The sequence below is a fragment of the Gorilla gorilla genome, chromosome 5 (assembly GCF_029281585.2).
Source record: "Gorilla gorilla gorilla isolate KB3781 chromosome 5, NHGRI_mGorGor1-v2.1_pri, whole genome shotgun sequence".
In the NCBI taxonomy this organism is placed as follows: Eukaryota; Metazoa; Chordata; class Mammalia; order Primates; family Hominidae; genus Gorilla; species Gorilla gorilla.
In genome coordinates this window covers 111,079,757-111,106,680 of record NC_073229.2, presented here as the reverse complement: position 1 = coordinate 111,106,680, position 26,924 = coordinate 111,079,757, and the positions used below count along the sequence as shown (strand labels likewise).

The 26,924-nt window shown below is 39.6% G+C and overlaps 1 protein-coding gene across 1 annotated transcript in view; it reads right to left on the bottom strand.

Moving 5' to 3' along the window:
• HTR1E (5-hydroxytryptamine receptor 1E) overlaps positions 1 to 19,765 on the bottom strand; it is an 81,381-nt gene extending 61,616 nt beyond the window's left edge. The window contains exon 1 of the mRNA XM_004044371.5: positions 18,764 to 19,765. The gene's annotated coding sequence lies outside the window, so the exon portion shown is untranslated. The remainder of the gene's footprint in view (positions 1 to 18,763) is intronic.
• Between the last annotated feature and the right edge of the window lie 7,159 nt (positions 19,766 to 26,924).

Here is a 26,924-nt window from a genome sequence, read left to right as displayed (position 1 = left end):
ACATTGGTTTGGTCCAGAAAGGCAGAACAACTCAAAGCAGTGATGGTGGCAGGGCAGCTTCCAGTTATAGGTGGATTTAAAGATTTTCTGATTGGCAATTGGTTGAAAGTGTTAAGTTATTATCTAAAGAACTGGAATCAATATAGAAAGGAATGTCTGAATGAAGATAAGGGGTTGTGGAGACCAGGGTTCTTATTATGCAGATGAATCCTCCAAGTAGCAGGCTTCAGAGAGATTAGATGGTAAATATTTCTTATCAGACTTTTAAAGGTTCCAGACTTTTAGTTAGTCTTTCTGGGATCAGAAAAAGACCTGGAAAGGGAAGAGGATTCTTTATAGAATGTAGATTTCTCCCACAAGAGACAGCTTTGCAGGGCCATTTTAAAATACATCCAAGAAATATATTTCAGGGTAAAATACTTTCTATTTCTTTTAGGGCCTGCTATCTATGATTTTGTGATATACCTTATTGCCACAAAGAATCTCTTCGGTCAGTCTTGAGATCTCTGTTGTAGTGTTAATGCTCGTCCATTGTGCCCCGATTCCAAAGAGAGAAGGGTATAATGAGGTGTGTCTAATCCCCCATTCCCATCATGGCCTGAACTAGTTTTTCAGGTTTACTTTGGAATGCCCTTGACTGAGAGGGGGTTTCAGTCAATTGGTTGGGGGGGTCTTAGAATTTTATTTTTGGTTTACAATATTGAGATGTTGCAGCAACAAGTGTAAATTTATCATCAGTTTCTCAGCTTTTTGAAAACCATATGTTAAAGTGTATTTCATTTTAAAATATGTTTCCTTTGGAACACACATACATACACACACACACACACTCTCTCTCTCTCACTCACTCAAGCCTACACATAGCATTCTGTTATGTAAAATGTTATTTTACATTTGAGATTGAACACTGTATTAGTTGTCTATTGCTGTGTAACAAATTACCACAAATTTAGCAGCTTTAAACAACATAAATTTATTATCTCACAGCTTCTGTGGATCAGAAGACTGAGCATGACTTAGCTGAGTCCTCTGCACAGGGTCTCATGAGCAGGCAGAGGTAAAATTCTACATGTGGTCACCTACATTTCCAAGGTGGGATTTTACACCTGTATGATGACACTGGACATGAAATGACCCATGCCACTTTATCTCACTATCAAGTATCTGTGAGAGAAGTTCCATTTCTCTACACGTACAGAGCATTCTAACGTTTTTAAGGTGCTACCGCATGCAGACGTCTCATTTGATCTGATAACAAACATACAGAATAGCAGTGAGAGAAAATACATGAAGTCTAAATTTTGCAGGAGACAAGCTGACAGGGAGGTGGACCTGCCTGAGTTCACATGATTGGTAAGTGCAAATGGGAAGATAATCTGCACGGGAACCATGTCTGCTTTCAGTGGTTCTGTAGAAAATAAGCCATGGTGCCAGTGAAGAGATTGCCCTGACAAGACTGGCAGGGAGATGGAAGCCTTGCTGAACCTCTGGGAAGTGTAGAAAAGCGTGGTAAAGTCATAAGAACTGGGATCAGGGAAGCTGTTGAAAACCAAGCATATTGTCAGGGAGCAGAGGGTCGATTTGCTCTGGTGTACAATGGGTTCCTTTCCCAGATACATCTTGAGATGGTGCTCTGGAATATTTCTCTCATTAGAGGTTGTTTCCAAGATAAGAGGGAGAAAATCAAATGAGAAAGAAATCTGCTGCAGACCAAATTTGACTTCCATTAAATATTGCTTTCAAGCTTTCTAGAAGAATTAAGAGTATCTACGGGCACTTCAGACTCAGAAAAAAATAGAAGAAAATGACAAGCTTGTTTTCAATTTTTCTTGCATTTTCCTGGCACTGACTTGGTAACAGAATACTGACTTCATTTGGAGAGTTGAATTTTTCAGGGCATACGGGCTTTGCCATTACATACTGTGATAGAAAGCATCTCCTGAGTCTCTCATCCTCTGAGAAGGGTCCCACACCACTCACTTCTGCAGAGGGGCCTCACAGTAACCACGTATCTATTCTGTGGCTCCCCATCCAGAAATAGTGGATGAATTGGGATGAATCACTGCCCCAAATCCGGGACAATCAAATCCTCTGTTTTGGGAATTGAAATTGGTGCTAAGAGATACTATTCAGCTGTCTGAGCAGATCACTTGAACTGAAGACATGCACACTGGGGATTTGTGGGGCAGGCCTCTAGGGTCTTATATACATACCTTGAATAAAGTAAGTTGAATAAAGTAATTGAATAAAGTAAGATGTCTTAGTGAGAGAAGCAGAGTAAGAGGCCATATGATGAGAGGCAGACAGACAGCCTGAATAAAAATGGAAATATCTCAGGCTCTGCCAGCTTTACAGTTCACAGTTCTAGCCCCTTGTGGTGTCTGGCTATACAAATTATCTTTGACTTCTTCATAATATCCCTTGTTGTAGACTGCAAAAATGTCCCTACTACAGCTCCTGCCATCAAGAGGTGAATCTATGATATGGTTTGTATTTGTGTCCCCACCCAAATCTCATATTGAATTGTAATTCCCAGTGTTGGAGGAGGGGCTTTGTTGGAGGTAATTGAATCATGGGGGTGGATTTCCCTCTGCTGTTCTCATGGTAGTGAGTGAGTTCTCACGAGATCTGATTGTTTAAGTGTGCAGCACCTCCCCCTTCACTTTCTTGCTTTTTCTCCAGCCATGTAAGATGTGCCTGTTTCCCCTTTGCTTCTGCTATAATTGTAAGTTTCCTGAGGACTCCCCAGCCAATCTTTCTGTACAGACTATGGAACTGTGAGTCAATCAAGCATCTTTTCTTTATATATTACCCAGTCTCAGGTAGTTCTTTATAGCAATGTGAGAACGGACTAATACAATCTGTTTCCTGTTCCTTGAGTCTGGGCTGACCTTATGAATTATTTTGACTAATAGAATGTGACAGAAATGGAATCATGTGAGTTTTGAGTTTGAGTCTCAAGGACTTTGCTGCTTTCTTCACTGTACTTTTAGGAACCCTGTGAAGATGCCTAGTGTAGCATCCCGGATGTTGAGAGCCACATGGCCTAGTCCCTTCTAACCACTGATTCCTTTGCACTAGCTGACAGCCTGCCGACCCTTAGAAATGTGAGAACACAGTAGATCATCTGGCTTGTAACTGACCTGCCAGCTCATGCAGAGGCAGGAAAAATCTCAGCAGAGAAAACTACCCAGACAATCTCCAAAATTGACTTAAATAAGGAGAAAACTACCCAGATAATCTCCAAAATTGACTTAAATAAAGAGTGCCATTTTATGCCATTAAGTTTTGGGGTCATTTGTTATGAATTAATGTATCCTGGAACCCTTCCAGTAAACTCCTCCCAACATATTTTTTCCTTTAAGTCTGTGGTTTTGTATCTGTGTATGTTTTTACTCACAACCAAAAGGATCTTGACTAAGAGAGAAATTGCATCAATAGAGAGAGCTACAGTTAACAAAGCTATGTAAAGAATATGAAACTGGTTGGCTGAGTCAGTCAAGGCAGCATGCAGAGAGGTTCACTTTATTTGCATTATATTGTAGTGAAGTACTTGATTTAGGAAGGAACCCATCCCAACAATAATGGAAGCCCATAAAACCTATTTATCCTACTCTTCACCTTTCTTGCAATCCTTGTCTTGCAGGATGCAATATATTCTCTGGTCTGCTAACCAATGTATGATGTTGCTGTGAAGATTTTTGCTTCTTGTAATCATTTTTTGAGTGGGAATGTTTGTGGTTTTACTGATAACTTTCTAATTTTACCATTCAATCATTATGTTGCAGAATAAAAAGAGAAAGCTATTTTTCTGAACAAAATGAAGCCTAATCTACAGAAAACATGGACTATTCTGGGGATCATTCACTTTGAGAAGAGGGGCCCATTGATGACATTTTAGGATTCAGTTGCTAGATATGATTGATTGGATTATCCCCTTTAGGAAGGGGGTGAATGAGAGTGTAGTTCAGTGTAAGATGGTTAAGTCATATATGGCAGGGAGACCTTTTAATAAATGGGAAGAATGGTAGGGGTGTGTGTATGTGTGTGTGTGTCTGTGTGTCTGTGTGTGTGTATGTGTAAGCCAAAAGGAAGAAAAGACAACTTTTTTGGGGTGTCTGTACAACGCAGATCCCCCTTTTTCTGCATACTGTTCCCCTCCTGCTAAGACTAGATTCCCAGCACCTATGTTTGCACCATTGTTGATGGGCTAGGGATAGACAGCTAACTATAGCTGGGCCAAACTCCCTTTTTTTCTAGGAATTTGAACTGTGAGTGAGAGATGCTTGTTGGTTTTCTCTGTGAGTTGTTTGAATCTCGAAATCTAAACTAAGGAGCTATGGGACACCCACATTTAGCTACATGTATGTAGAAATATTCAAAGCCAGTCTTGGAGAGAAAAAAGGGAAGAGAAAAATAAGGTTCTAGATTCCTGATAATTTCCTAGTAGCTAACTCTAGCTCTTGAGTTTCACCAAATATCCTGGCATCTTCTAACAAATTCCCTTCATGATTAAGGATAATTTAAAGTAGGCATCGTGTACTTGTAATCAAGAGAGTGTCAACTAAGGAAAGTTCACATCAGTGAGGAAGCAGTTATTATGAGTTTCTTAACAACAGTATAAAAAGATATTTGCCAAGGCCTGGCTGCATCTAGCTTCTAGTTTATTTTCTGGTACTGTTGCCAATTGTCAATCTGGGGTCCAAATATACTGTGTGTTACTTAAAATTCAGGTGACATTCTTATTTGCATTATTCTATTTATACTACTAGAACAAAAATATTTTTCTGCTTCTTAGGGGATATTTCAATAGACATATCTTTTTTTTCTTTTAGTGAATTAAGTTTTGAATATATCCTTCATAAATCTGTAATTCAGTTTTCAAAAATGAGTATAAATATCAGTTAATACAAGCATGTTTTGTAAGGGAAACATTATCATCAGTTCAAAATATTATATCTGCTTGACAACAAATGCTCCTTTATCCTGTCTTTTTCCCTAGTGGTAATTGTTCTTGGAGTTTATAAATCAATAGAGTCACAGTTATTTACATAGGAAATAGAAAAGTTGCATCTTTTAAAGAAAAATATCAATTTAGATTTACTGATGATGCATAAAGTCTTTCAGAAGTCTAGTTTGAAAGTTATGCCATTTAAATTGATTTCTTACTTTGGAATCTAGGCAAAAAATTTAAAAGCTCTTCATGAAAAGAAAACAAGTATTGCAAAGGCTGTGTTGGTAAAGTACGTAGTTAAAGGCTGATAAGAAGAGTTTCAAGCTAGCTTGATCAGTGTAGACAAGATAATACACTCAACCAAATAATGCATCCCGCCAAAACAGTTAGGAAGAAATTATCCGTATTAGTGATCCTCATTAACCAAATTAATTCTTGAACTGGTTACTTTTGTTTGTGTTATCAGCATCATGAGCCCTTTGATCATGACAAAGACTCACTATGGAATCTGAAAGAATGTCAATAATATTATCAAAATCATCATGACAAGGAAGGTTCTGCAATGAGCCATTGAACACTCCTCCCCAAATGGTGCTGAAAAATCTGAGCACTGGATCAATAAAAAGTTAAAAATAGACAAACCTTGCTTTATTATTAGAGAAGATGATCACCTTTGGAGAATGGATGCAGCTCAATTTCAGTGTAGAAAAACAGATTTGAAAAAATCTTCCCAAGTTTGCCCCTGTTATAGATTTTTGGTTTACCCCAATGTGTATGGGCATTGTCGTAGCATTTTAACCCCCAAAGGCATTTTTTATAGAATTTGGTCCAATTTACTCATCTAATGACAAAACTGAGGCCCAGGAAGATTTGATAGCCTTTTTAGGGTTATGAAACCAATTGGACACAACTTTAGAGCCAGTGATGAAGCAGGTCATTATTTTTCAGTGCTTATTATGTGGCAGGTACTATGCTAAGAATATTGCATACATTTTCTCATCTTGATTCTGACAATCCTATGATGTTTGTATTATCATTACATGATATTATTCTTATCACAGATAAGGAAACTGAGGCAGAGGGTAGTTAAGTACCTTGTTCAATACTTTTGCAGCCTAGAAGTGGCAGGGCTTTGTCTGAATTCCAACCTAACTGCTCCAAAGCTTAGGTTCCCACCCATTCCCCTAAGGCCATGGACCTTCCCACCACACTGTCATTCCTTCCGTGCACTTCATCTCTATCAGAACTTTGTGAGGCCTTACACAAAAGTTCTCTACTCAAAGAACAGTTTGCATTTTAATAACAGGCAATGTAGATATCTGAAAATATTTTTAAATAATAGAAGTTGAAAGGCAGCCTGGATGTGAATAGTATGACATTAAATATAAGATAACATGTACTTTTTCAAGAATAGTGAAATTTTGTATAATTCAAGGGAAATAACCTGACTCTTAATATTTAACAATGATTATGAATTTGAACATAATATTCTTGTTTAGAAAATGTTTTATTCACTCTGCATTCAGGTATTAGACTAATTTGTGATGGAAAATTTCACTATGCAGCTGTGTCTTCATTTGCCATATGCCACGTTCTCTCCAAGCCAGACATGATGAAATCTGATTTACATTTTGGAGAGACCAGCTGCCTCCCCAGTAAATACGTTCACTCAGTGCTTGGTTAGGTAACAGGAGCCTACTAACCAAGAGCCAAATGATTCAAGCATTCTGCAAAGAGCAACTGGTTTAATAGGAAGGTATATTAAAAAAGACAACAACACTGTGAAAGGTGCTAAATAAAACACAGTGAAAGGTATAGTTACTTGTTAAAGTAGAAATTATAATAATAAAATGTATTTTAATTTTAATTAAAATTAAATAAATGTAATTAAACTTATTATAATAAAAATCATAATTTTTAGTTACAAGTTATGATAACCTATAATCCTACAGTAGCATCTGGTTATTGCTAGTAACTTAAATCTATTTTCTGGCCTCCTGGTCTACCTCAAAAACTTTTGATAGAAATGTTCAAATATGTGGATGGAAACTTCTGAAAGCTTAATACTCAAATACATCATAAAGATGACGATAGGCTTAGCTCTTGAGAAAGAAAAACAAGTAGAGAAAAGAGAAGACCTAAATTTGAATTTTAGCTTGGCTGCTAAATCTCTGCATGAGTGAAATAGGTCATTTACTCTCCTGCATTTTCTTTCTGCCTTCAAAATAACAACAGCAGCAGCAGCAGGGACACACTTACGTAGTAATTAAAATATACCAGGTACTGTTTTAAGCACTTTTTCACATATTAACTTACTTAACCCTACAAAAACCTCTCTGAGGTGATAAGTATTAGCATTATTTTCATTTTATAGGTAGGGAAGCTGACTGGGGAAAGGTCATGTAACCTTCCCTCGTTACACTGTCAGTGATGGAACTAGGATTCAGTTCCAGAATCTGTCTTAACTACAACTCATTTTCATCAATTGAGAGGGTAAAAATCTCTGGATTATTAAAGACTTTTTAAAAGACAAATGACAGAAATCTTCTTAAATTGGCATAAGTGAGAAGGAGACTTTACTTGCTCATGAAACTTCAGTGTCAAGTGTAGATCAGGCACAGGTGGATCCAGAAACTTAAATAATATACCCAAGAATCTTTCTCCATCTCTTGGCTCTTCCTTCCTCCATGTAAAGTTTTATCCTCAGGAGGCACTCCCCTTATGTTGGGTCCCTGCAGTTCCTGGCATGTATCCTTAAATCTCCAAATCCAATGTAGGTGATGGCACCTGAACACCTCTCAACTGAGCCTCATTGATTCCAATTGGTCTGCTTGGATCACGGCCTATCCCTGAACCAATCACAGTGCCCTGGAGAACAAGATGTTTGGATGGGCCTGGGTCCCATGTCACTCTTGGAGCCAAGGGTGCATTCAGTGTGACCTGAACCATATGGGCCAAAAACGACAGATGGCCACCCCAATTAGATTGTTACTTCAGCAATTTCCAGCATTAAAAGCCTGCAAATTTCTGCCAGCGGGAGGTGAGAGGAAGTGGTAGGGAAGAGGGAAGAGAAGACTGTGGTGTATATATTTATACTTGGATTACCAAACCTCATTTCCCCCTAGTGACTTCAAGGACTCCTTTGCTACTTTTACTAAGATAACTAGAATAATGAATGACAAAGACTTATGTAAAAATTTTCTTTTCATGCTATAATTTTACAGTATAAAAACTGACAACCACCTAGAAGTCCAATAGTAATGACTGGTTAAATAAGATATAGTATATCCATACAACAATATTATATACTTATTAGAAATGATGTTTTCAAATAATAATTATATGTGAAACTTATTAAGTAGATAATGTTTGCAGCCATAAAAAAAGAATGAGTTCATGTCCTTTGCAGGGACATGGATGAAGCTGGAAGCCATCATTCTCGGCAAACTAACACAGGAACAGAAAACCAAACACCACGTGTTCTCACTCATAAGTGGGAGTTGAACAATGAGAACACATGAACACAAGGAGGGGAACATCACACACTGGGGCCTGTCGCGGGGTGGAGGGTAAAGGGAGGGTGAGCATTAGGACAAACACCTAACGCATGCAGGGCTTAAAACCTAGATGACAGGTTGATAGGTGCAGCGAACCACTGTGGCACATGTACACCTATGTAACAAACCTGCACGTTCTGCACATGTATCACCAAACTTAAAGTAAAATTTAAAAAAAAAGGAAAAGAAACTACTTCACAATTGTTGGAATTGATTTAAAAAATCTGAATTCAATTATTAACTATATTTCTTACAGTTCATCCAAATTCCACTTTGGATATAGTCAATATTTACTAATTTATGTTGTTGAATCAATAAATGGAAATATCATTTAAAAATAATGTTAATTAGAAAAAGCAGAACACAAGAAAAGTATATAACATACTCCTGATTTCATTGAAAAAGAAACCACTCTTTTCTCCCTATAGAGAGGGAAAGCACTAAGGCAGAAATTCATCAAAGTATCAATAGTGGCTGCCTCTTGGTGGTGGCAATAAGAGTAACTTTAACTACATTTTTTATGCTTTTCTGCATTTCCAAATTTTCGACAATGAACATGTGATATACTTATAAGCAGGAAAAAAATCCCTTAAAGTGGTTGAGTGGAGGAGTTTGAACTTTACTTGTTTTGTATCTGCCAAATTTATGCCAATTTACAGTGAGAGAAGAAATGTAGATAACACAAGAATCAAACAAAAAGAACTCTTTGAGATAACCAAGAGTTGGTTTTATTTGCCTACTTCAAAAGGTTGTTTTGTGAGTTCTTAAGTAACTATAAATATTTATACAGGTGTGCCCAATTCAAGGGCACTTGCTACAATGCCAGAAAATTAAAATAATAAGATGAGGATAATTATTTATATTACAAAATATTAATGATATCACAAGATCACATAAGCATTGTACAATTCCACTAGATACATGGAAACCTTCTCTGTGCATTTTTTTTTTGAGACAGAGTTTCACTCCTGTTGCCCAGGCTGGAGTGCAATGGCGCGATCTCGGCTCACCACAACCTCCGCCTCCTGGGTTCAAGAGATTCTCCTGCCTCAGCCTCCTGAGTAGCTGGGATTACAGGCATGTGCCACCACGCATGGCTAATTTTGTATTTTTAGTAGAGACAGGGTTTCTTCATGTTGGTCAGGCTGATCTCAAACTCCTGACCTCAGGTGATCCGCCTGTCTCGGCTTCCCAAAGTACTGGGATTACAGGTGTGAGCCACCGTGCCCGGCCTCTGTGCATTTTAATTATGGTTCAGTTTCTAAAAATTCTGTTTGCAAGCCACTTTTCAGGGCAGCATATCTAATGTGTTCAGCAAGATAAGATTAAACCATATAAAGTTATTGTAAAACTTGGGGTAGCTGGATTTGATACATACACTTAAAACATAACTGATAAAAATCATATCTAGTTACTTCAGTTGTCCTCAAAGGACCATGGAGTAGAAGCTGAAACATATAGTCATCTTCGTCATTGTCATTATGACCATCATCTCATTTTTTTAGATTTCAGCATAATTTTGTATATAGCCATGCATCATACATTCTGAGAAATGCATTGTTAGGCCATTTCATCATTGTGTGAACATCAAGATGTGTACTTCCACAAACCTAGATGGTGTAGCCTACTGCACACCTAGGCTATGTGGCATAGCCTATTGCTTCTAGGCTACAAAGCCAGACAGCATGTTACTGTATTGAATACTGTAGGCAAATGTAACACAATAGTATTTGTGTATCTAAACGTAGAAAGGGTACAGTGAAAATATGGTATAAAGATAAAAAATGGGATACTTGTGTAGGGAACTTATCATGAATGGAGTTTGCAGGATTAGAAGCTGCTCTGGGTGAGTCAGTGAGTCAGTGTTGAGCGAATACGAAGGCCTAGTACATTACTGTACACTACTGTAGACTTTAAAAACACTGTACACTTAAGCTATACCTAATTTGTAAAAACCATTTTTTCTCTCTCCAATAATAAGTTAACCTTATCTTACTATAACTTTTTTACTTTATAAACTTTTTAATTAGGCCGGGTGTGGTGGCTCATGCCTGTAATTCCAGCACTTTGGGAGGCCGAGGCAGGTAAACCACCTGAGGTCAGGAGATTGAGACCAGCCTGGCCAACATAGTGAATCTCCATCTCTACTAAAAATACAAAATTTAGCTGGGCATGGTGGCATATGCCTGTGATCCCAGTTACTTGGGAGGCTGAGGCAGGAGAATTGCTTGAAACTGGGGAGGCGGACGTTGCAGTGAACTGGGATCACCACGCCACTGCACTCCAGTCTGCGAGGCAAGAAAGAAACATCATCTCAAAAAAACAAAAACAAAAACAAAAACAAAACAAAAAAACCCCCAAACTTTTAAATTAAAAAAACCTTTTTGACTCTTTTTGTAATAGCACTTAGCTTAAAACACATTGTATAGCTATACAAAAATATTCTCATTATTTATAACATTATTTTATAAACTTTTTTCTATTTTTAAAACTTTAAATTTTTTCTTTCCTTTTCAAACTTTTTTGTTAAAAACTAAGATACTCACGCCTGTAATCCCAGCACTTTGGGAGGCTGAGGCGGGCGAATCATTTGAGGTCAGGGGTTCAAGACCAGCATGGCCAATATGGTGAAATCCCGTCTCTACTAAAAATTCAAAAAATTAGCTGGGCATGGTGGCGAGTGCCTGTAATCCCAGCTACTAGGAAGCTGAGGTGGGAGAATCGCTTGAACCTGGGAGGCGGATGTTGCAATGAGGCGAGATTGTGCTGCTGCACTCCAGCCTGGGCGACTGAGACTCCGTCTCAAACAAACAAACAAACAAACAAACAAACGAACAAAACTAAGATACAGACACATTAGCCTCAGCCTACACAGGCTCAGGATTATCAATATCACTGTATCTATTTACACATCCTGTCCCATTGGAAGGTCCTTCGGGGCAATAACATGCATGGAGCTGTCATCTCCTGTAATAACAATGCTGCTTTCTGGGATACCTTCTGAAGGACCTGCCTGAGGCTGTTTTACAGTTAAACTTCTTTTTACTTTTTTTTTTAATTAAGTAGGAACACACCCCAAAATAATGATAAAAAGTATAGTACAGTAAATGTATAAACCAGTAACAGTTGTTTATTATCATTAGCAAGTATTATATACTATACATAATTGTATGTGCTATACTTTTATACAACTGGCAGCACAGGTTTGTTTACACCAGCCTCATCACAAGCACATGAGCGATACATTGTGCTACAACAACATTGCAATAGCGATGATGTCACTAGGCTGTAGGAATTTTTCAGCTCCACTATAATTTGTGGGACCACTGTCATATATGTGGTTTGTGGGTGACCAAAATATTGTCAATGTGCTGCATGGCTGTCTATTATCTTATTTTATCCTGGTAAGTCTGTTATTATCATCACTTTTATGAGAGAACTAAGGTATGAAACAAATAAATGGCTTTTCCAAGGTCACACACACAGCAAGGTGTAAAATTCGCATCTCTTAATCATTGATTTGCTGTTCTTATATCACCATCTATAAAGTGGAACTGGATTCTCAGCATTAATAAAACTAATAAAATCTTGATATTGTATAGAGCTTTATATTTTACAAATTCTTTGACAGATTATCTAATTTCAGTCTGAGAACATTACTATGAGATAAAACTATGAGGTGATACTGAATTGAGTCTTTATCAAACAGCTTCTGATGTCTTATATTGTGGCAGGCAGTATCTCAGGTGGCTCTCAATGATTTGGTTCCTGTAGGTATTCCTCCCACTGTGTAATCCCTTCCCCTTGAATTAGGCTGAAACTAGTGACTTGTCTCTAATGAGGAACACAGCAGAAGCCATGGGATATCACTTCTGATACCAGGTTACAAAAAGACCTTGGCTTCTATTTTGCTATCTTTCAATCTTAGCCCTTGCTCCAAGGACAGCAAGCTGCAACATCTGCATGAAGCACTCTGTTTTGTTAGCAGCCCTATAGAGAGGTCCATGTGGTAGCAAAAGAACGTCTCCAGCCAGCAGCCAGCTGGGACCTGAGGCTTGTCAACAGCCACATGAGTGAGCCTGGAAGCGTATCTTTCCCCAGTTGAGCCTTGAGATGTCTGCAGTCTCGGCTGAAACTTTGCAGCCTGTGAGTGACAGACCTGAGCCAGAGGACCTAGCTAAGCCATACCCAGATTCCCAACCCATAGAGCTATGATAATAGAGATAATAAAAATCTGTTGCTTTAAGCCATTAGGTTTTGGGGTAATTTATTATTTAGCAATAATGAATACACATATTTAATCCTCATAATAGCCCTATGACATAGTACTGTTATGTGAGCCCCAACAAATGAGGAAACTGAGGTTTAGAGATGTGAAAGCAGTTAATGAATGGCAGAGCTGGGATATGAACCTGGCTTTCTGGACTCGAGAGCTTGGGCTTGAGCCCCATGCTGTGTTACCCCCTAGGAGTATAACACAAAGTGCAGTTTGACATCACAGGTGACAATGAATCACAATAGCATACTCTGTTTTGAGAAACTTCCCTGAAAGGAGGCTGAGGTAGACAGGGCATGTATTATTGTCCCCATTGTAATGATGACAGACCATGCAGCTCATACAGCCAAGAGAATGGGGTATTAACCCAGGCCTTCTGACCCCAGGTCCGTAGAGTTGGGCCTGTGCTTCACCGCCACACTGGCACTGTGGCACTCACTGTACATTCAGCAAGCCCTGAGGAAGCTGGCGGGAGCTTAGCTGACATCCACAGGGTAGGTCAATTTGTTCTCTGGAGAGCATTCCATGAGATGCAAATATCTTCACACAGGCCTGGGTTAATACCCCATCCTCTTGGCTGTGTGTAGACCCTCTCACCCTTAGATTCAGACTCATTTTACTAAACAGGCAAAACACAGCTACAAATTTCACGTATTTTAATATAACAGGAGTATGTGGTAATAGTAACAATACTATGTAATCATTAACTGTTAATGAAATGCATGCTAATGGTACATAAGTCTGAGAAAGGGTACTCAGTACACTTAATGCAATGTGAGAGATTATCTCAAAGCCAATGGGACCAGGCTGGACATCTTTTGTGCTGGAGAAATTACTCCATCTGCATCACAAGAGCATTGCCTCTGTCACCAAGCTGAAAGTAATCAAGTCTTGTGAGCTTTGAGAGTTTTGCTTCCTCTAAAGTCATTTTTCATCCCTTCTTGGTAAGATGCTTCATTTATATATAAGTCACCAAACCCTGGGGTCAGTACAGTCTGGTTCTCCAATGCCTCGGACATAAAGTAAAACCTTGATGGTCTTAGAAACAGGCTTACTGTATTGCAGAGAGGGTGAGGAGATTACATTGTTTTACCAGTTTACAATCTATGAAATAAAATATGCTTGCCAATATGAATGTATCTTGTAAATGATGTATTTGCTAATTATAAATTAAGTTACATATTTAATCCTTGATTTTTTAGAGCATTGTGTAAGGAATTGAATTAGGTTCAGAAGGAAAGAATGGTAAGAAAGTTAAAATGGCTCAAATGAAAGCATAATAAAAGAGGAAATCATGCTTCTTTCTTTGAATGTTAAATTATGATGAACTATATGGTAGGATAGTGTTTATGGATTACTGTATATCAAATTCTTGTGTTAGGTAACAAATACTTCCTTGACTAGGGCAGAGTTCAACATTAAAATTAGGACAATGTAATAAAGTTTAAAATGTAAGGTACTTACGTAAGTATACAATTCTTGTTTACTTACAGGAAAGAATTAATTACAATGACAAGCTACACTGTCAGAAATCATATAAGGATAAATATTACTGAATTCAGAGGGATGAGTTTGGAATGTGGAATCCTTTTCTGTAGGTTCTTCCTCCATCTTCCTCAGATGAGGTGGGCTTTCCTTTCCCATTTTTCTTGGATGCTAACAGCATCTTTTATACCTCTCAGGCATGTTTTCTGCCCAACAGTGTACAAGCGTAATATAAATCCCTATGATTATATTGTCGCTAACCAGGCAAGCTATTGTAGCTAGCTGCCTTACTGAGTTCTCTCATTCTTTCTAATGGCATTTTTATGTATCCCCTTGAATTTTCCTAGTAGCTAATTATTTAATCTGTCATTAATAATAAAACTTTTCCCTGACCAATATTTATAACACTTCCCTCCCTCCCTCCTTCCCTTCCTTCCTTCCTTCCTTCCTTTCTTCTTTCCTTCCTTCATTCCTTCCTTCCTTGCTCCCTTCCTCCCTCCCTAATGGGGTCATTAGGAGGATCTGAGAGTTTTAGAACTGCTAGCTGCTGCTGCTGGTAGCTATTTCTCAAAATATTTTCTTCTTGCTATAAAATGCTTTCCTTCTCATACCAGATTTCATAAAGACCTTCCATCTGGTCTGCACTGATAACTAGAATCCAGAGATGCTCATTCCTCTTACAACTTGTAGTTTAAAATGATCCAGATGCAGAAGGATTAGGTTTCATAGCTTCTTCTAAAGGATTTTGTCTTCCTAATCCTACAACTGCATGTGTTGAGAATTGATCAGCATGAGAGAGTGCTAACAATAAACCTATTAAAGTGTCCAGTTTTTCATTTGACGTGTTTTAGGGGAATACAACAATGGGATCAAAACACTGACATCTATTCAGGTAAGGACTGCAGTAAACCAGATAATCCACAGTGGATGAGACAAAATAAGAGAACTAAAAATGAAAGACAAAATTATAGTCAATCTGTATTAGAAAGAGGGTTCTCAAGAATTTTATCAATTTGTTGTGATCCGGGAATATGCCAGTTGATTGAGTGATCTCTATAAATTCTGGTTCTCAGTTTCTTAATCCACAAAATGTGGGAACGAATAAAAAGTAGCTGGGATTTTGATGAAAGTCCTTTCATCACCAGGAAGATGAACTTTGGTAAGTTGACTGACCTAAGCCCCAAATTTTAGGGGCCGCAATACTGGTTCTAGAAAATGATTCAGGGAGGAGAAAACAAGAGAGAAGTAAGTCACTCTAAAGTGCTGCTGCCCCATTTCTCTTCCCTGTTCATCTGTCCCCTCGTCACTTATGACGGCACACTCATCTTCAATGTTTCCCTGGGGTTTATGTTCATATAATTTCACACATAATAAAAATCTGGTAGGTGCAGAAGAAAGGAGCATAAAGCATGAGATGCTAAACTCACCTCTGCCTTGAGATGGCCTTGATAATTTATGGCATAAAAAGTAAGTTCCTATTTGGTAGAAATTCAGCTTTTGATCAGTCTCAAGCTTATTTTTTTGTGTAAATAAGCTTGTAGAAATAGAGGGAATGCTTTCCCACATTAGAGTGTTAGATTTGATCTTTCACTTTTAAAGGGTAGTGTAGAAATAGAATTCCAGGGTGGGCAATCAAAACAAACATGAAAAAAATGATCTGTGTGTAAAAGTGAGATGTAGGGAATTAGACTTGAGTAATGAGAAGATGACACAAAAGTTCAGGGCCTGAGGCTTTCTGCAAAGAGACCTACTTTCTTTTTCTTTCTTTTCTTTTTTTGAGACAAGGCCTTGCTCTGTCACCTAGGCTGTAGTGCAGTGGCACGAACTTGGCTCACTGCAACTTTGGCTTTCTGGGCTCAAGCGATCCTCTCACTTCAACCTCCCAAGTAGCCTGGGACTACAGGTACACACCACTATACTTGGCTCATTTTAAATTTTTTTGTAGAGATGAGTTCTCATTATTTTGCTCAGGCTGGTCTCGAACTCATGGGCTCATGTGATCCCCCTGCCTTGGCCTCCTAAAGTGTTGGAATTACAGGTGTGAGCCATCATGCCTGGCTGAGATCTACTTTTCATTTGCAGCCTTGGTATCTTGGTGGTGGTGGGGGGTAGCATATTGAGCCCACCTGGGGAATGGGTGGTGCTTGAGCCAGGTGGGGACAATGTGCTGTGAATGATATACCTTACTTCCCTCTTCAATAATAACCCCATCACGCAGCAGGAAATTGAAATGTATTGCAGTGTTACCTGAACTAGAGGTGTGTCCTGGATTTTGTCTCTTCCTAGGCACCACTTCTGAGAAACCCTGACTTTGTTATCTTCCTCAAAAGAATGGAAACTTATTTACATGATTGTTGCTGACCAGCCATCGATAAGAAGAAATGGGGAGCAAATATTTTGTATAGATACCAGAATGGCTAATAAAGGTGACATCACGCTGAGTTGCAAGGTAGGCACCATTCCCTTGGGCAAATGTTGAGAGACATGAGCCATCGTTTCCATGCACTTGGTCTGGGACTAGGCCTTGAATGAAGTCATTATGGCAGAAGAGGAAAGAAAGAAAACTTGATCTTACTATGTTTGTGATGTTGATTTCTGTGGAATTTAAAACTTGTTAGCTGGTGGATACACATTGTTAATTTGAATACTCTTCATTATAAAAATAATCTGCTAAGTTTTCATCCCTGGAAATTGTTATGAAAGCGAAAACAAGCACCTAAAGGAATATTTGAACATGCATATACCTAATGACCAGAGACATGGCTACACTTTAAAAGGCTCCTTTCTAGCTCTGTTACTAGAAGTCTCAATTGAGATCTATGGCAATCCTTGGAGCTTCTGCAGCCCATGTCAGGTGATGATGACACAATAGTTAAGTTCTATCAACAATGATGAATCAGGATTTGAGTGAGTTTCTCTATATAGCTCTCTTAGTGATGAAATACCTCTATGCAGCAGAATAGCTAGTGGTGAGGTGCTATGCAATTTTAGAAATAAGCAACATACTCTGTTTTAAATATGATACAGAAACTGAGCTGAGTCCCACTTAGGAGGTCGGCTTCATCATCACAACTCCGTGGACTGGAGGCTAAAGCTCTGAAGGGAGGAAAAACAGAGGCAGGCATATTTTGTGCATTTGTTAAATGGGCCTCAAATGCCTCCATTCATTTATTTGTTGAAGACAGGGTCATCTCATTTAATCCAGCAGGAAAGCAACTGTACCAGAAAGAGAAAAGCTGTCTCAATCTTCTCTGTATTTCAAAGGTATTTCACATATGCTCCTCATGAAGGAGACCGCACAGGGAATCAGACCCACGTGCCTGCTTTGCCTCTCTTGCGCAAGATTAAGTAAGGGAAGCCCCTGATTCACAAGTGCATCCTGGCTGTTTAAGGTTATGCATATTGTGTCTGAATGTACAACTATGATAAATATATATTCTGGAGCAATGTTAAATTCAGCTTAGGACGATGTACTGCTTAGAGCTTTGAGGGAAAACATAAGAATGATGAAATGAGCCTAAATTATTTTGGAAAAAACACTGCTCCCCCAACCCATTTGACGATCTATTATTTCCTCCTGGGCTGCTCCCTCCCCAAGAGATTTGGTGCAGGAGGCAAGGAAGGATGATAAGAAAGGTTAGGAAGAAACACCTTGGGATGCTGACACCATCTGCCTTATCCTTCTAACTCAAGGACAAGCAGCGTTGGGTTGAATACAAGGTCCTTTCTTCCAAAACTGGGCACAGGCAGAAATATACATATAGATGCAAAACCACTATGATCCTGTGATAGGAGCTGGAATCACTTCCCTTTAGACTCAATTTCCTTTCCTTTTCGTTAGGTAGGGGGTCAGCCTCTCACCTTGCAGTATTGGGTGGAGATGGCTTAAGACCAAACTTCTCATCTTAACTCTTACTTCCAAGATTTATTTTGTATTTTTAAAAAAATGAGCCTGCCTCATTACCTCCACACCTGGGTATTTTGTTTATCAGGACTGAGCACAGTATTATTTTCTGAGGGCTGGAGCAACAGTGCAGTCCTTTCTAATCAAAGGTTTTTTAATCAGCTGGCTTTGAAATCACACAGTTCTTCCGGGGTCCCTGGAACATACCACCTCCCTGTGATTTCTACTCAAGTTTTCCCCGGCCCCCCCCAGCACCCGTTCCATCCCTATTTAATCTTTAAGCTGTCTCTAATCCTTTTGCAAAGAAGCAGGATGAAATGCTCAAACCACAGTTATACACAATGTTGATTCTCAGGTTCACACATTTGAGGAATTGTTTGAACAAGAAATGCTCTCTGTACTATAATCCAGGGTGCAGGCACGGTGCCCGGGCGACCCTCAGTCTCCCTCCGACACCCCGCATCCCAACTCCCGCCGCCTTTGCGCCTCAAAGCTGGCAAACATCCCCAAGCCAGAGCTGGAATACCTGGAGTGGGTGGGGGTAAGAAGGGAAGCCAAGGTCGTCCCGGAAGGTGTGCGCCCCTCACCTTGCGGACGGTGCGTGCAGCCGCGCCGCACTGGGCAAACCGGCACGTCCAGCTGGCTCCAGAAGTCTCGGAACCCGCTCCTTTTTCTCCTGAGCTGGATCAGAGCACTGCTTCTCTCAACATTCGATTCTGGAGTACGTTGAGCCCAGGGCGTTCTCCCCGCCAGCGTCCTTGCCCGCGCCAGTGCCCGCCGGGGTGCGGCGAGACAGAACCTGGGAGCGCGGCGCGCCGGGCAGCCCGAGGCACCGCTGGTGGCAGGCGCTGAGCTTCGCCGAGTCTGGGCGCCTGGACTGTAAGAGGAGGCGAGAGGGAGAGAGCGGGGAAGAGGAGGAGGAGGAGGAGGAGCAGGAGCAGGAGCATGGGCAGGGGCAGTCTGCTAAATCATCTACGCAGGTCGCAGCCTCCCGGGACACCGTGAACGGAGAGGGGGGTGGTGGGTGTGGGATGAAAAGATGAGCCCGGGTGTGAGGCAGGTGGTATTGTGAACTGGAGGTCGCAGCTCCGAGGTACTCCAGGTCTTGCTTAGGTTATAAAAGAGAAATTCTGGAGCTGATGGCGTCTTAGGGCTCCCGGTTGCAGACACTAGAGGGCAGGGCTGTCCATGTTATAAACCGGGCCAGCGGGGTTGGAGGTGTGGGCAAGGGACTCACCTCCTGAGCCCCTTGCCGGCCACAGCCCTGGCGGAGAAGGGGAAAATAGATACAACAAGGGGGCAGACCCTACTCCCCCCTTCTGTAGCGAGCCTGGGTTGAGGAGGGAGAGGAACGGCGGGAGCAGTTGACGGGTTTGCACGCTTTCTCTACGCGGTTCCAACGGCAAACAGACCCTCTGGAGGTGCATTTCTTAGCCCTCCTCCAGGGGAGATTACAGTCAACATCCACAGGATGCCTCAAGGAGAGAGATTACAAGGAAGGGGTGAGGGAGAAGTGGACGAAAATTGGGGTGGGTCAAAGTGGAAGGGGGGAAGAGAGGTGGGGAAAGCAGTGAAGAAAAGGAGACGGAGGGTGGAGTGGTTGGGGCTGAAAGACCTGCTGAAGCAGCCTTGCCATTTTTTTTTTTTTTTTTTTGAGGGAAGTCTACCTGGGCGCCATCTCAGGTTGTCAGAGGGCTTTGTGCTGTTCTGAGGGTGCCAGGGGCTGTTCTTTTTGTTGTTCTGCTGCCGCAAGGTCAGAAAAGTTAAGCTGGGAGGGACTTTGCAGAATCCTGGCATTGCTAAAAGAAGCTTCCTTACGGCTGGTTGGTTATTCTCTGTGGAGAACTTGGGTGACTCAACATTGAAGCCTAACATGGATTGAGCCCCTGCCATTGTAAAAAAGAAAATCAGATTGTTCAAACTAGCCATAAAATGAACTAGACAATCTTATGGAGACAGTATGATCTGTAGACAGCCTGATACACAAACCTTAGAGTTGAAAGGACCTTGGAAACCATGTAGGCAACTTGGGTAGCTTCCCTAAACACCTGCCTCACACTTTTCTTTCTGGTTTGTAGCCTTATGGCTGATTTGAAAAACACTTTAAGTTATTTATTTATTTTTTGAAGTTTGACAATTCTAAACCAAATGAAACCCTTCTTCAGTTCAAAAAGCGAGCCTGTGTGCCCTTCTCCTGCCTTCTGGAGCGCCTCTCAAGGCCAGCAGGGGTTGACCGATGGATTATCAGGGGAATTTCACTGAATAAGAGAAAGGAAGGTTGGTAAACTATAGTCTTAAATTGTGATTTGCTTCTGTTAATCCCATTAAACTGAGAATAGGCTTAAAGTAGACTGAAGTCTAACAGGAGGATGAGGTGGAAATATGTTTTCCTACTAAAGATGACACATCTTGAAGTTTGTTTGATGATAAAGGTGTTATGTAAAAATAAGCAGAACAAGAATCATTCCTCATTTTAAAAAAGAATCTTATAGGACTGAAGATATTTTAGATATCCCAAGAGAGTAAGTAAGGACATTGTTCTACTCTTGCAAGTTTGGAGTTCCTCCAAAATATAAAGGAAATATGAGTTTGTTAAATTGCTTTATTTAAAATTGATTTACCTATTTTTTGGTTATTACAACATAAGGAACTATGGAAACAAATATTATACACTTGGAAACTATCCTGAACATACCTCAGAATACCCGCTTTTTGGCAGATGTTCAGCTTTATGAAGTGTCTGATTATTTTCAAGCTATTAATTAATTTCTAGCATATATTCCACCAGTTTTAATAAAATCAATGCTCTCTTAATCAAGAGCTGCTAATTCAATTTGTATTACCCATTTGAGTTTCCAGTGGCCTCTATGAGTGCTTTAAGATTGCAGGTATATGTAAATCACATCCCCATTTCATAATAGAGAATTCCTTGTCAGTTAAAAAAAACTATAAGGATTGCCTGGAGCCCTGGGCATCTGGCATAAAAAAGTCATCAACTTGCAGCGGGAACTCAAAAGTCATTATGAAGAAATTAACTTATCAAATCCACTCATTCATTAATTCAAAAAATGTTGGTAAATATCTACCATGTTTGAGGCATGAGGCAACTTCTAGGACTAAAATAACGAAGAAACAGTTTATTCTTTCAGTGGGAAGACTAATTCCCAAACTAGTAAATCCATTCCAGAGTAACAGTTTGGAGAAGGGGTAAGTACAGGATGTTATGGGAGCACAGAGGAGGGCAATCTAATCCAGGTTTTAGGACCAGGGAGTAATTTCTGGAAGTGGTACTGGCAGTGGTGATGTGTATAGACGGTGGGGTGGTTGATAGTGGTTGGGAGAGGGAAAAAGCATGAACAATGGATTCCCTCTATCTCCAAGACAATCCTAATTACATTTGTTAATTTTTCACTTGGATGCTGGAACTTCACATTAATAGATGAGGAAGCAAGCATGCACATGGTACATTTTTCTGCTAGAAGTAAGACTACAAGTTTTGTGAGGCAGGAGCTGTTTATAACTTGTTCATCACACGATTACAGAGAAGAATCAAGATTCTGGTTGACATTGTCTGTCATTTCCTACCTCCACCACGGAAGTGGGAATGAAACATGAAGGGAAGGCATTATGGTGGCGAGGGAGCTCACATTTCTGAGCTCACACCATCCTAGGTGCTCTCCATACACTATTCCACTAAACAATTTCAACAACCCTGTGACATGGTTCTCTCATTTTACTGTTGATTTCAAAGACTGAGCTTCAAATTGCATTTTATGTCTGTGGTGTGACAGAGGCTAGAGGGAGAGAATGAAATGTTTATAGGTAGGTTTCAACATTTGTCAGCTTTCAGGAAGTTATGCTATAGTAACCAAGCATAACCCCCAAATCTCAGTGGCTTTCTATGATAGAAGTTAGTGGCTTGCTAATAAAAGTATTAGCTGTGGATTGTCTGCAGCTCCATTTGGGGATCCAGACTGATGAAGCCAGGCCATTTTTATGGTAGAGGGAAGAGTAACGGGGGAACATCACAATGGTTCTTAAAGCTTCAGCTGAATTATAAGATATATCACTTATGCTTACATTCCATTGGCTAACCCAAATCATATGGCTAAGCCTGATGTCAACTGAATAAAAAGCAGGTTTCCTCCACTGGGAAGGATTCCAGGGAGGGCTTCTGTAAAGATGGGCCTGGGAGTCACAATATTTTGTGAATAAATTATTAAATTGACAACGATCTCCAGCAATGCTTTTGAATGAAGGCATTTTCACTATAAAATGTTTTATTTGTTGATACTATTGGCTAACTGTGTTCACCAACCTCACGATACAGGGAGCAAAATAATGAATTTAGGTTGATTAGCTTAATCAACTAGAATATAGCTTAATTGATTAGAATACATCATCTAGATCTAAACTGTTCAGGGAACAGTTGGCAAGGTGGCCTTGCACTGAGAAAAAGCTCTACTCTCTGGCTGAAAACTGGCTCGTACTCCCTGTTGGCATGTGCTAATATTTGTTCCCAGGAGGAAATAATTAAGGCAGACTTGGTAGAATAAAACCTCAAGCTCTAGTGGTCTTGACAGTGGTTCATGATCAACACAATTTTTTTCATCAAAAGTAATCATGAGAAGCAGCTCATTTACTCATGAGTAGAAATAGTTGATACATTTTCAATAACTATTTCTTGAACACCTCCAACCTGGAAGTTTGAAAGAGATATAGGACTTGGTCCCTTCTCTAAAGGAACTAAAAACCCAAGGTAGGAGAAGGCATTTACATGAATGACTACATGAAAGAGCTGAAGGAGCAGAGAAGCCTCTATGGAGGAATTGGGGCTTTGGAAAGATGTGTAGAGTCTGAGTAGGCCCTCTTGGTGTAGGGCTAATTTTTCTGTCTTCCTGCCCTCCAGTGCATGCTTCTCTTTGCTCCAGGGAGCTATCACTATGTGCCATGCATGTGCATCTGAGGACTCACCAGCCTAACCCTTTTCTCAAATGGACAGGCCAGAAGCCCTGTGTTATGACCATGTGGGCTAAACAGTTATGTCTCTTTGCCCCTGTGTTCTTTTTTATTTTTCATTTTTACGAATTTTTCATTTTTGTGGGTATATAGGAGGTATATATATTTTTGGAGTACATGAGTACTACAAGCATGCCATATGAAATAAGCAAATCATGGAGAATGGGGTATCCATCCCCTCAAGCATTTATCCTTTGAATTACAAACAATTAAATTATACTCTTTATTTAAAAATGTACAATTAAGTATTATTGACTATAGTAACCCTGTTGTTCTATCAAATAGTAGGTCTTATTCACTCTTTCTGTTTTTTTGTACCCAAGTTCATGTATTATTAAATAAATAACTTACAAGTGGAAACCATGAAGACACAAAAAACAAGCAGTGTGCAGATCAAGGTTTGGTAACTGGTGTGAAGGACAGGGTGGCTGCTTTTGAAAGTGACACATCTATTCATGCATAGGCATTCTCGTAATGGAGAACTCCTTTCTTTCTGCCACTCTTGAGTCCTAGTCAAAGCTGGCAGTCCTTGTTATGTGTTCATAGGTGGCCTTTGGTGATTTGGGAGGTGATTCGTCGATGTTAGGGCAGCGCCCTGCTTTCACTGTTCTGCTTGACAATATGTAGGCTGTTCATCAAGCATTCTGACTCTAGAGTGAAACTTCAGGGTTCAGATACCAGCTCCACTACTTACAGCAGAGTGACCTTAGGCCAACTTATTGTACATTTGTCTCAGTTTGCAACATCTCTAGAATGGGGATGATAAGTCTTGTACGAGGGTTTCTCACATGAGACAGGGCATTAAAGTTCATGGCACAGTGGCTGGCACACAGTAAGTAATGGGTGTTAGCTATTACTATGATCTTTTCCTTTTTATTTACTGTGTAAGAAGTAGATTCATTTCTCAGATTATTTTTAAAGTCTGTGCCTCTGGTTTCTGGCTCTTTTCTTCCAGCCTGCATATAGAGCTTTTCTAGCCTAAATATTCCCTGTACCCCTCTCTACTCCCCGCTTTTCCTTGAATCTCTCTCTCATCTATATTATCTTTGCCTCTATTTACCATTACCATTTAATGTCATGAAAAGAAAAAGAATTCTTGGTCAGCATTTCTTCTTCCTCACCTCTCACTCATTCCTCAATAAACTGAATATAGCTTCTGACTTAGTCATGCTACCAAATTTTTCTTGGGAAAATCATCAGTGACTTTGTATAATAACTCCCAAATTCAGAGGTTGATTTTCAGTTATTGTCCCCTTCATCAGTTTTAGCATTGCTTACCGCAAGTCTTTCTTAAACTTTCTCTACCTTTGGCTTCTAGAATGCACCTCTGCTGGTATTTCTATCTCTTGTACCATTATGTTTCAATTGCCTTTCCTGACTTTTCTTTCTTTGAGTTTAATTTAGGTATTGCTGCTTATACCTAGAACCTCTAATGTCAAAAATTCAGCAGACCCAGCCAATACTAATAATGAGTAAAAAGCAAACTTGAGTAAATGGAGGTAAGTGCCTGGATAAGAAGACTGAAGCATTCTTCTTCCTTTTTTTTTTTAATGGAGAGAATTGGACAGAAGGTTCTAATGTTTATCTGACATTATAAATGTAGTAGAAATGTAAAGAAAACTTTGAAAAAGGAATTAACTGGAGGACAATTATCTTAGGTGAAGTAGTATAATCTATTATAAGAATAAAGTAATTTTTAAAAGGGAATACTGGCTGAATTTGGTGGCTCACACCTGCAATCCCAGCACTTTGGGAGGCTGAGGTAGGCAGATCACTTGAGGTCAGGAGTTTGAGAGCAGCCTGGCCAACATGGTGAAACCCCATCTCTATTAAAAGAAAAAAAAAATACAAAAATGAGCCAGGCATGGTGGTGTGCACCTATAGTCTCAGCCACTTGGGAGGCTGAGGCATGAGAATCACTTGAACCTGGAAGGCAGAGGTTGTGGTGAGCCGAGATCGCACCACTGCACCCCAGCCTGGGCGACAGAGAGGGACTCCATCTCAAAAAAAAAAAAATTACCATAAAAAGACGTCTAAAAAGAATAGAAAAGATGGCACAAAGAGAGGTCTTGAATATAAACAAACTTAACCCAGGATAGTAAGGTAACACAAAGCAGTGAAAAGAATAGTAAATTGTGTGGCACTGTTCACAATAGCAAAGACTTGGAACCAACCCAAATGCTCATCAATGATAGACTGGATAAAGAAAATGTGGCACATATACACCATGGAATACTATGCAGCCATAAAAAAGGATGAGTTCATGTCCTTTGCAGGGACATGGATTAAGCTGGAAACCATCATTCTCAGCAAACACACACAGGAAGAGAAGACCAAACACTGCATGTTCTCACTCATGAGTGGGAGTTGAACAACGAGAACACATGGACACAGGGAGGGGAACATCACACACTGGGGTTTGTTGGGGGATGGGGGGCTAGGGGAGGGATAGCATTAGGAGAAATACCTAATGTAGATGACGGGTTGATGGGTGCAGCAAACCACCATGGCACATGTATACCTATGTAACAAACCTGCACGTTGTACACATGTACCCTAGAACTTTAATAATAAAGAAAAGAAATTAACAAAAAAGAAAACAATTCAAAATCCTCACATCATATGTAAATTACAACAAAATCCAAAGGGTGAAATAGTTAAATGTAAATAATTCAGGACAACAATAGAGAAACATTTGGGTGTATATTCTCCAATATTTTGATAAGGAAGAACTTTTAAGCACTAGGCTTGGTATTTAAGGACATTTGGATCAGTAATTCTTTCTCCTTTAGCATCCAGAATTATAGAATTTTAATCACATTCATCATAATCTCAAGGCAAAACACACAAGAATACTTTGTTATTTTATACTAGTCTCAAGTTCTTCCTCCAAAGCTCCAGTGTAGCTTGTATTTGTTTCCCTTGTCTCTCTAGGATGGCAAAGTAGAAAATGCTGTTTCTCTTCTGCTAGCCACATCACTTCCCTTTTCTTGATTCTTATTCTGGAGATTTCTCTTCTCTGATTACTTTCAGCCCTAAAATACCTATTCATTGTCACCTCTAACTTTTCCCTCCATTCATATGCTACAATAGGCTGCACTATATTATACACTTTACTGTTTGGCAGTGTGCTTGGTATACAGGAGGTGCTCAATAAATACTTATTGAATGAGAATTTTCCAACCATATTTTAAAATCATTTTTTAAAAAATTGGCCTTTGAGTAGAGGTAACAATAATATATTATATCATTTTAAATAGCTAGAAAGAGGATACTGAATATTTCCAACCACAAAGAAATGATAAATGTTTGAGATGATGGATATACTAATTACCCTGATATGACCACTATGCATTGTTTGTATCAAAACATCATTATGTACCCCATAAATATGTACAAGTATTATTTGTTGATTAAAAAATAAAATTAACCACCTGCCAAAAAATGGGCTTTCAAGTATTATTCTTTAGCTATTCTTTTGTTCATTCTTTTATTCATGAAGTAATGGAGAGCTGCATTAAAGTAATGGTAGCAGAGATCATGAAAAAGGTTAAGTATAATTTCTGATTTAGACAACTAGATAGAAGAAGTACTAGAGTTAAATTTTGAACCTGTTAAATTTGAGGATGCTGCAGGCCACCCAGCATGGTATCTGGTCAGCAGCTGGAGCTAGAGATAACTTTTTTTGGCGGGGGGGTCCCTAGGAATTGGCCTTTATGTGCATTTTGT